Below are 9,483 nucleotides of genomic sequence, written 5' to 3'. Positions count from 1 at the left end.
CGTCCTGTGGCGTCCTGTGGCGTTCCCCGGGGATGCACCCTGGGCCCTCCTGGCAGGTGCCGCGTCCTGTCCGGGATGGATGGACGGACGGCAGCTGGGACTCAACCACAAGCCTCTGGCAGGTCTGTCTGCCCAGGCCAGCATCCTGCAGGCTCCCTGCCTGGCTGGCTCCTGAGAACCGGGCGGCAGGGGTGGGTGGGAAGCAGCAGTGGACAAACGCGTTCCCTCCGGGCAGCTGTGCCCATGCTCTGCGTGGGTGCCACCCGGGTGCCACCTGGGGACACGAGGCACTCACTGGGGGAGGTCCCCGGAGGCCGTTCAGCTCTACGGGAGGGACACATTCTCCATCAGAAGGCGGCTGGAGAGGTGGCGGGACCCCCTGATGGGCACATGTGCCTCCCACACCTGCACCGCCCCAGCCCTGCACCCCGAGTCCCACACACCTCATCAGTGGCTGGGCTGCAGGGCGAAGCCGCAGTCTATTAAGATCGAGAGAGATTTAAGGGCACGAGACAAGCAAGAGAAGACATTTAATTTAGTGATAAAAAAGTAATCAAATCTCTACCCTCGGACAGAGAGGGGCCAAGAGCCGCTGCCGAATGGCCGACCCTTCTCACAGGTGGGGCCGCCATGGAGCAATTCGCGTGGGTGGCCGCTGGCTCTGCAGATGCCAGGACAGCCGGATGCTCCCAGTGCCCCCACCCCCCAGGCTCCTAGTGTGGTTTCCAGCCAAGTGGTGGGTTTGGGTAGGAGCCACTTCCTGGCACCGTGTGGACTCAGTCCCACGCCTCCCGAGTGCCTGCTGGCTTATTTATTTATTTAAATATATCTTTATTGATTTCAGAGAGGAAGGGAGAGGGAGATAGAAGGAGAGAGAGAGAGATCAATGATGAGAGAGAATCATGGACCGGCTGCCTCCTGCACGCCCCACACTGGGGATGGAGCCCGCACCCCGGGCCTGTGCCCTGACCGGGAATGGAACCGTGAGCTCTGAGCCATGCCAGCCAGGCGGTCCCTCTGGTTTTAGAAAGCTGTGGTCCTGTTTCTAAGGTCCTTTTCTGGGGCCCCAGTGCCCTCGGCTTCCTCCTTCGCTGGGTGTCTCCTGGGAGCCCTTCCCACACCAGCACCCGCCGTGGGGAGAAGAGGGAGGAAGGGAGATGGGAGGTGGGTGGGGGGGTGAGACTCAGCTCTGGGGACGGACAGCAGGCAGCCAGGCTTCCTCTGGGGCTGGGGGCTCCCGCCTGGGGCACGTGCGTGTCACCGACGTGGGGTCTGACACCTGGACTTCACCTGCCGGACAGAGCCCCTCCCGCTCCAGGCCCAAGAGGACCCCAGACCCATCTCCCCAGCAGGACCTTTGCAGACCGGCCTCAACCCCACCCTCACCCCCCGGGCCGTCCAGCTGCCCAGAGGTCGAGGGGCCTGAGAAGCCCTAACCCTAACCCTATACCTGACTCCCAGGTGCAGGTGAAATCCTTCAAACTAGGAATCAAAGGAAAAACAACAGACTGTGGGCTGGGGATGCACCCTCTCCCCTTTAATTTAAAAAAAAAAAATACAGCCGAGCCCCGGCCGGTGTGGCTCAATGGATACACCTGCGGACTGAAGGGTCCCAGGATTCATTTCAGTCAAGGGCACAGGCCCTGGTTGTGGGCTCCATCCTCAGTGTGGGGTGTGCAGGAGGCAGCCGGTCCACAATTCTCTCTCATCATGGATGTTTCTCTCTCTCCCCCTCTCCCTTCCTCTCTGAAATCAATAAAAATATATTTTAAAAAAATACAGACCAGCCTTGGCCTATTCAGTGGTTAGAGCACCAGCCCCAACACTGAAGGGTCACGGGTTCGATTCCCAACCCTGGTCAGGGCGAGTGTGGGGACGCCCCTCCGGGTGCAGACGCTGCTGTTTGGGGCGGAAAGTGTGGCTGGTGAGCGCGCCGGGCGGGCTGGGCTGCGGGCCTGGCCCTGCACCTCTCAGGCCGAGTCCATCCAAGCAGCCGTGTCCAGCCAAGCGGACAGTCGTTGGCGAAAAGGTGGCTGACACTGGTTGCCAGGCAACCTTCTCCCTGGCTCACCAGTCCCCAATTTGCTCAGGCCTCAGGCAGCAGCAGTGAGCTGGGAGCTGTGCCTCCCCAGCCCCCACCCCCTGGGGCAGCCAATCTTGCCATTCAGTGGACGCTGCGGTGATGGGAGAGTCCCAGCCGCAGGCCACCAGCCAAGGGGACCCGGGAGTGTCTGCCAGGAGCTGCTGGGAAACTGACGCGAGGAAGGGACAAGCTCCTGGAGCCGCTGGACGGGCTGTGGAGGGGGCTGCCGGGGGCCTGCTCCTGAGTGACAGGCCGTGTGCCCAAGCGCAAGGTCCCGTGTGCAGTAAGAGAAGCTCCGAGCGGACAGAACGGGGCACCGAGGCGCAGGCTGTGCCGTGCAGGGAGGCGGCCTTGGTTGTGATGGGAATGTAAGCCCGCGGCTCCCGGGCCCTGGAGGGCGGGACAGGCCCCACCTGGAAGCAGATAGTGGGGTCGTCTTCCCTGCAGGCCTGGGTCGCGAGAGCTGGGCGAGTCCCCAAGGGAAGCCGGGCTGTGCCACCAGTGGAAGGGGCACTGGGTTCGAGTCTGAAGAAGGAGCAGGTGTTGCCAGCCGGCGTGGCTCCGTGGTGGGGCGCCCTTCGATTCCCAGTCGGAGCACAGGCCCGGGTTGTGGGCTCGACGCCCCCCCCATCCCCAGTGTGGGGCGTGCAGGAGGCGGCCGATCCATGATTCTCTCTCATCCTTGGTGTTTCTATCTCTCTCTCCCTCTCCCTTCCTCTCTGAAATCAATACGAATATATATTTTTAAAAAGGAACAGGTGTCCATTACTCAAGCAGTAACTTCCATTGCGAGACGGCTCGGCCAGCTGGAACCGCGGGGAAGAGCATAGCTTTGTTTCCTGAGCTGAAAACAGGGCTTCCCGCCTCCACTCGCCAGACACCACGGGTGGGAGAGTTGCCCTCCCGACGGCCCTGCCCTGGTCTTCTCCTTCCTGATTCTGTGGCGGGAGGCTGGGGTGCAGGGCCCCGCCCTCCTGGGTGTCCCCGTGTCCTTCAGGCCAAGGGGCCAGGAGAGCGAGGAGGCAGGGTTCTCCTTCATGGCCGCTGGGGCTCCTTGGCCAAGTGGTGCCAAGGGCGTGTTCATCAAGACCAGGCACGGCTTTCTGGTCATTTAATTATATGGGCTTCATTAGGAGGGAAGATCAATAGCAGGATAATGGGAGCCCAGAGATAATGGCCCGATTAAACGGCTTGTCCTGTGACAGAGAGGACGTCCTGTCGGATGCATCCTCCTCAGAGCGGAGCAGCTTCCTGGCCCCTCCCAGAGGGTGATTTGGGTTCAATTAACAAGGACCCCGTGTCCGGTGCAGCATCCAGACCACAGACAGGAGCTTTCTGGAGGGTCACAGGCCCGCTCTGACGGTGCCTCTGATTTGGGTGCAAATCCCGTGTTGTTGTTTTTTGTTGTTGTTAATCCTCATCCGAGAACATTTTTCCATTGATTTTCTAAAGAGAGTGGAAGGGAGAGACACAGAAAGAGAGAGAAACATTGATATGAGAGAGACGCATCGATTGGTTGCCTCCTGCACGCACCCTGACCCGGGCCAGGGATTGAGCCTGTAACCAAGGCACCTGCCCTTGAGCGGAATGGAACCCCATGGTGTGCAGGCCCAGGTGGGTGTGGGGCCCGCATTCCAGGCCTGAGCTCTGGGCTGCTGTGCACCTGGGGTGACCGTTCCCTGGCTCACCTGTCTGGCTGGGCTATTTCTCAGGCCAGCCAAGATCTGATGGCCGGAAGATCCAGGCATAACAGCTGATTGGCCAGGATGTGTCACATGGCCACACCTAGCTGCAAGGGAGGCTGGGAAATATGTAGTCTTTATCTGGAGCTTGTCACTCTTCAGGTGGGGGTGAGATTTGCAGGATGGACAGCTCTGACTTTGCACAGACACCAAGCCTGTCGTGTGGGTCTGGGGCCTCGGCACGGAGGATGCCAGAGAGGAAGAGAGGTCGGTGTGGGATGTGGAGAAGGCCTGGTGGAGCCCACAGCTGCGGTTTCCATGGCCTGAGGTCTGTGCCACCCCCCAAAGTTAGATTTTATGAGTTATTACATCCAGCTTCTACGTAATGGGTTCAAATTCGGTTTCTACCACTTACCACCAAGACCCTTGAGGGCCAGTGGGTCCGCTTGGGTCTGGGACCACTCACTCCCCCGCGAGGTCCCTGCCTCAGCTCTGCAGCCTCGTCCTCCAGCCCCAGGGTCTCAGAGGAGCCCAGCAGGTTTGGGCTCCACCAGGCGGCTGAGCGGGGTTTCTGCTCATCTCCCACAAATGGCCCTCACCTGCCCCCTTCCTGGGCACCAACCTGGCACCTCAAAGCCACACCTGCCGACAGGTGTGCCTGCTTCTCAGAGGCCTTTTCATCCTTCCAGAATCACCGGGGTTTCTCCTTGGCGAGGAGAGCGCTCGGCAAAGGCTGTTCCCTCTTTGCTTCTTTTTTGGGCTTGTGTTTCTCCGAGGGCTGGAAGCAATCTGCTGCGTGTCACTGGAACATATGAGGGAAGCGTGTATTTGCCACACACAGTTGCTCCCAATCTCAGACCCAGGATGTGCAACGTTTCGGAAAGCGGGCGCCAGCGGGAGCGAGTCGGAACATTCCAGATGGCGGGGCTGAGGCAGTGGAATCGCTCCCCGGGAAGTTGGAACGTACCCCACGCACAGGAGCCACGGGACCCCTCTGTGCTGTGGCTGGGAAGCGCCTGCCTCTCTCTCTCCTCCTCCCTCTTCAAATGTCTCCCCGGGAGCCCAGCCAAAGCAGGGACGGGCCCTGGACTCCCCCGTATTTCTGTCCCGTCGTGGGGGGTGGGGCCCTTTCCACGGGCCAGGTAAAGGTTGGCAGTAGGAAGGCCACAGGGGTCCTGGCTGGATTCCCACAGGGCAGGCTCACGTGTGGCCAGAGGAAGACTAAGCCTCCCAAACTCCGCCCTCCCCGGACCCACCAACTCCTTCCAGCTCCAGAGGACGCAAGGGGGAGGGCGGGGCGTGGGGAGAACGGGAAGCTGTTCCCACCTAGAATGACACATCGGAGACGGATGGAGCGAGAAGACTCGTGTAAAAATGCCACCGTCCACTTCGAGGGTCATCGCCGACGCTACGGCACGGGCCTGGCGCCACCTGGCCGACCGGGGTCCTTCCCAATCCCATCGGGGTCCCATTGCAGACAGACCCGACATCTCACTACAACAGAGAAGGAAAGGACGCCGTCTGCGGAACAGTGAGCGGGCAGGTGATGAGAGTGGGCCTGAACTGACTTTGGCATCGGGTGGCCGTCTGGGCCCCGGGTGGGGACAGGTAACCCAATCCTCTCCATCACCAGTGCTGGAAGCCGACTGAGGACCAGGTCCAGGCCCGGGCAGGAAGCCCATCATTTCTGCTTGCACGCCATTGGTCAGAATCAGTCACATGGCTATCCCTGGCAGCAAGGGGGTCTGGGAAATGTAGTCCAGCTGCGTGTCCAGGTGGAAGAGGCTCGAAGGCAGGCCCTGTCCAGCTCTGCTGCTGACCTGCTCAGCTTGTGGGTTAGCTTCTTGCCAAAGGCTGGACCACTGCCCCCCGTCCACCCACTGGAGCCCGACTCCTCACCCTATGGGTCTACTGTGCCGCATCCCGAGCCTGGGACACATGTGATTGACAGAGGTGGTTAGATTGGCAGTTCTGAGGAAAACTGGCCCCGCCTCCCACCAGACATTGGACACACATACCAAAGGGAAGCCGTCCTCACCGACGAGCTAATAGGTGAAGTATTTATTTATTAAAATATATTTTTATTGATTTCAAAGAGGAAGGGAGCGGGAGAGAGAGAGAGAAACATCCGTGATGAGAGACATGGATCGGCTGCCTCCTGCACGCCCCCCACTGGGGATCCAGCCTGCAACCCGGCCATTGGTGAACCGGGAGCTCCTGGTTCATAGGTCGATGCTCAACCACTGGGCTACGCCGGCCGGGCTGGACTGAGTCTTTCTCAGTGGCTGATGGAGGAGCCCTGTTCGCATCGTCTGGGACATTCACGGGCGTCTGGAGAGGGGAGAGCAGCTTAGCAGAAAGTCATTGGAGGGCCACTGCTTCCGGGTCGCCCTGAGGGTTACCTCTAATCACGGCTCCTCTCAAGGGGCCACAGACCCGGAGACGGGGTCTCCCAGGGGAAGCCAGGTGTGAAAGCCAGCTTTCAGCCTCCTCTCTCCTTCCTTCCCAGGCCGGTTAGCACTGTGCAGGGCCGACCGACCGTGAGAACAGCACAGGACTCGGCCCCTCACCTCTATTTGCCCTTCCTGTTCCGGCCGCGATTCCTCCTTCCTTTTAGCGCTTGCTGGGGGAAGACGGGGAGGAAGCATGTGGACCGCCCGCAGCGGTGGCGATGCCAGGCGGGGGAACGCTGGCAGGAAGAGAGGAGGCTTAAATGCATCCACTTGAGAAACAGTTTCTCTGGGAAGGACCATATGGGACTTGTTCAGTCGACGTCGCCAATCCCCTCCTGCATCTGTGCCAGGAAACTAAGGCGCGAAGGGGAGGGAGCGGAGGGAGGGGAGGAAGGTTGAGAGCTTGGGCAGGCCCCTGAGGGGGGCGGGGTGGGAGGGCGGGGGGGGGGGGGTCCTGGCGTGGAAAGGAGGGGACACGTGTTCTTTGTCTGGGGGCAACAGCAGCCTGGATGCAAATGGGCCGAAGCCCTGGCCAGTTTGGCTCAGTGGCTAGAGCGTCAGCCTGAAGACCAAAGGTCCCGGGTTCGATTCCGGTCAAGGGCAGGTACCACGGCTGCAGGCTCCTCTCCGGCCTGGGCCCGGGCAGGGCTCCTGCAGGAGGCAGCCCATCGATGTGTCTCTCTCATCGGTGTTCTCTGTCTTTCCTCCTCGCTTCCACTCTCTAAAAATCAACGGGAAAATATCTCAGGTGAGAATGAAAAACAACAACAAAAGACAAACAGGCCAGAGCAGCACGTGCTTCCTTCCACCCCTTCTCTGCCCGTCTGTGAGCTCGACCAGACTCCCCGGCCAGCCCGCCGCGGACAGCAGGCCATCTTAGCCACCCACAGAGGACCACAGCACATCCGGGCGCCCCGGCCGGCAGCCAGGTAGCCAATACACGTGCCTGCGCGTTTACCGCAGCCGGTGGCTTGTTCCACGGCACGCCCGTGGCAGCCACGGATGCACAATTCAGCGTGGGGGATGGAACCACAGGGTCGATGACCAAACCCCGCAAGTCCCCGGGGACAGTTTCCTTTGATCAACGTCCTTAAGGAAATCACACGTAGTCCCGCCATCCTATCACTGTTATTACAGCTTCTTTAAAAATTGTTTGGATTTAATTGATCAATTAGATTAGATTACACAGTAGTGAGCGCTGGCAAAGGCCCAGGCCAGAGCTCCCCGCTGTGGAAAAGCCCACGTCCCAGCCCAGAAGCCTGACGCCAGCACAGACATATTTTAAGGGGCTGTAGCGGGTCATTCCCGAGGGCTTGTTTAACCCGGCGCTGGTGCTGGCCCTGGGCCTGGACAGCCTCCTGGCGGGACAGGCGAGGGGGCCGCCGAGTGTGCGTCCGCGGCTGTACGCGTTCCTGGTGCCTGCACAGGGCCACCTCCTCAGGACACCCTTGCAGACAAGGCCATGAAGATCAGGCACACGAGGGGACAGAGGGGGGGCAGCTTCCCGCCGTCTTTATCTTATTACTTATTTAAATATATTTTTACAGATTTCAGAGAGGTAGGGAGAGGCAGAGAGAGAGAGAGAAACATCAATGATGACAGAGTCATCCATCGGCTGCCTCCCGCACGCCCCCTACTGGGAATCGAACCAGAAACCCGGGCACGTGCCCTGACCACGAATCGAACCCTGACCTCCTGGTTCACTGGGCGATGACCAGCCACTTAGCCACACTGAGACGTCTTGATTTACTGATGGGAAACTTTGAGTTCAGATGTGTCTAAGGGCACCGTCTTCGCTGTCACCTCCTGCAGCCGAGCCTCAGACACTGACCTCAGCCCCCAGGAGCTCAGAGGCTGGTCATCGGCATATTTAATCATTCATTCATTCACTCACTCACTCATTCATTCATTGCTCACTCTCTGGGGCCCCTGAAGCTGGGTGTGATTGACACCCAGCCTTCGGCCCCAGCTCTCGGTGGCCGACCACCCCCTCAGGCGTCAGCGGTGACAGCCTGCCCAGAGCCCGACCCAGAGGCGCTCGGGGACGTCTGATTTATGAGGAACGTGTTCTTGCGGTTTCGGAACAGCGTGCTCCTTCGCACTAAATAACCCAGGGAGGCGGTGGCAGGGCCGCCGGGCGGGCGCACACTCGCGCATGCGAATGGCTGCCATCAATCTTCCCCACGGTGCTGTGCTTTGCAGCCTATCTTCGGGGAACTGGGCTGAGAAACCCGAGTGGGAGAGACTGGAAGGGGAGAGGAATGCTGCGTCGCAGGCGCGGGGGGGGGGGGGGTGGCGGGGGGGACGGCTGCGTCCCGGCCACACTTCCCCTGTCACCAGCAGCACTGAGCCCGCTATACTTGGTCAAACATTTAATTAACTCACCCGTAATGCCTTGGCAGGGCCAGACCAAGAGGTTGCTCAGGCCTCACACAGCCCTCGGGCCGAGGGTTCCCCACTCCGGCTAAACCAAAATTCACCTCCCAGTCCTGTGTTGCTTTGGTCATGTCTTGCATTAAATTCTAACTTAATGCCCAACCAGCGTGGCTCAGTGGTTGAGCGTCAACCTATGAACCAAGAGGTCAGGGTTCGAATCCTGGTCACAGCACATGCCCTGGTTGTGGGCTCCATCCCCAGGAGGGGGCGTGCAGGAGGCAGCCGATCCATGATTCTCTCCCATCATGGATGTTTCTGTTTCTCTCCCTCTCGCTTCTTCTCTGAAATCAATAAAAATATATTTTTAAAAAATCAATGAAAACCAGTTTGCTGGACTATGAGGTCCATTCCCTCTTTATAGAGCACCCCATCCCCCCCAGTTTTCCCCAAGTCCACGCACGTGCTCCTATTTCAATGAAATTTAGCTAAAGATTGATGCCTATTTGGGAGGTATCATTCCTGCTAAATTTTAGAATGCAGCACAATGTCGTTACAAGAACAGAACGACGTTTTCTCCTGCAAAACCACGTTAACGTCACTTTCAATAAGCAAGTAATGAAAAGTGCTTTATTTCTCTTTTTTCCTTGGGCGACAGCGGCTGTGAAATGTGATTCCGGAGACGAACTGTCTGGGCTCGACTCCGAATCCAGGCTTTGCCATTGGCGTGACCTTCAGCCAAGCACCCACCTTGTGCTGCCTCAGTTTCCTCGTTTGTAAAGTTAGGTGAGGCCAGCTGGGACCACCAGGTGGTGGCTGTGCCGTTAACTGGTTAATAGCCAGACGGGGCCTGGATCCACGCCTGGCAAAGTCTGCCCACTGGGTACACATG

This window comes from Myotis nattereri (assembly GCF_964212035.1).
Source record: "Myotis nattereri genome assembly, chromosome: 19".
Classification (NCBI taxonomy): domain Eukaryota; kingdom Metazoa; phylum Chordata; class Mammalia; order Chiroptera; family Vespertilionidae; genus Myotis; species Myotis nattereri.
This window is presented reverse-complemented; position numbering follows the sequence as displayed.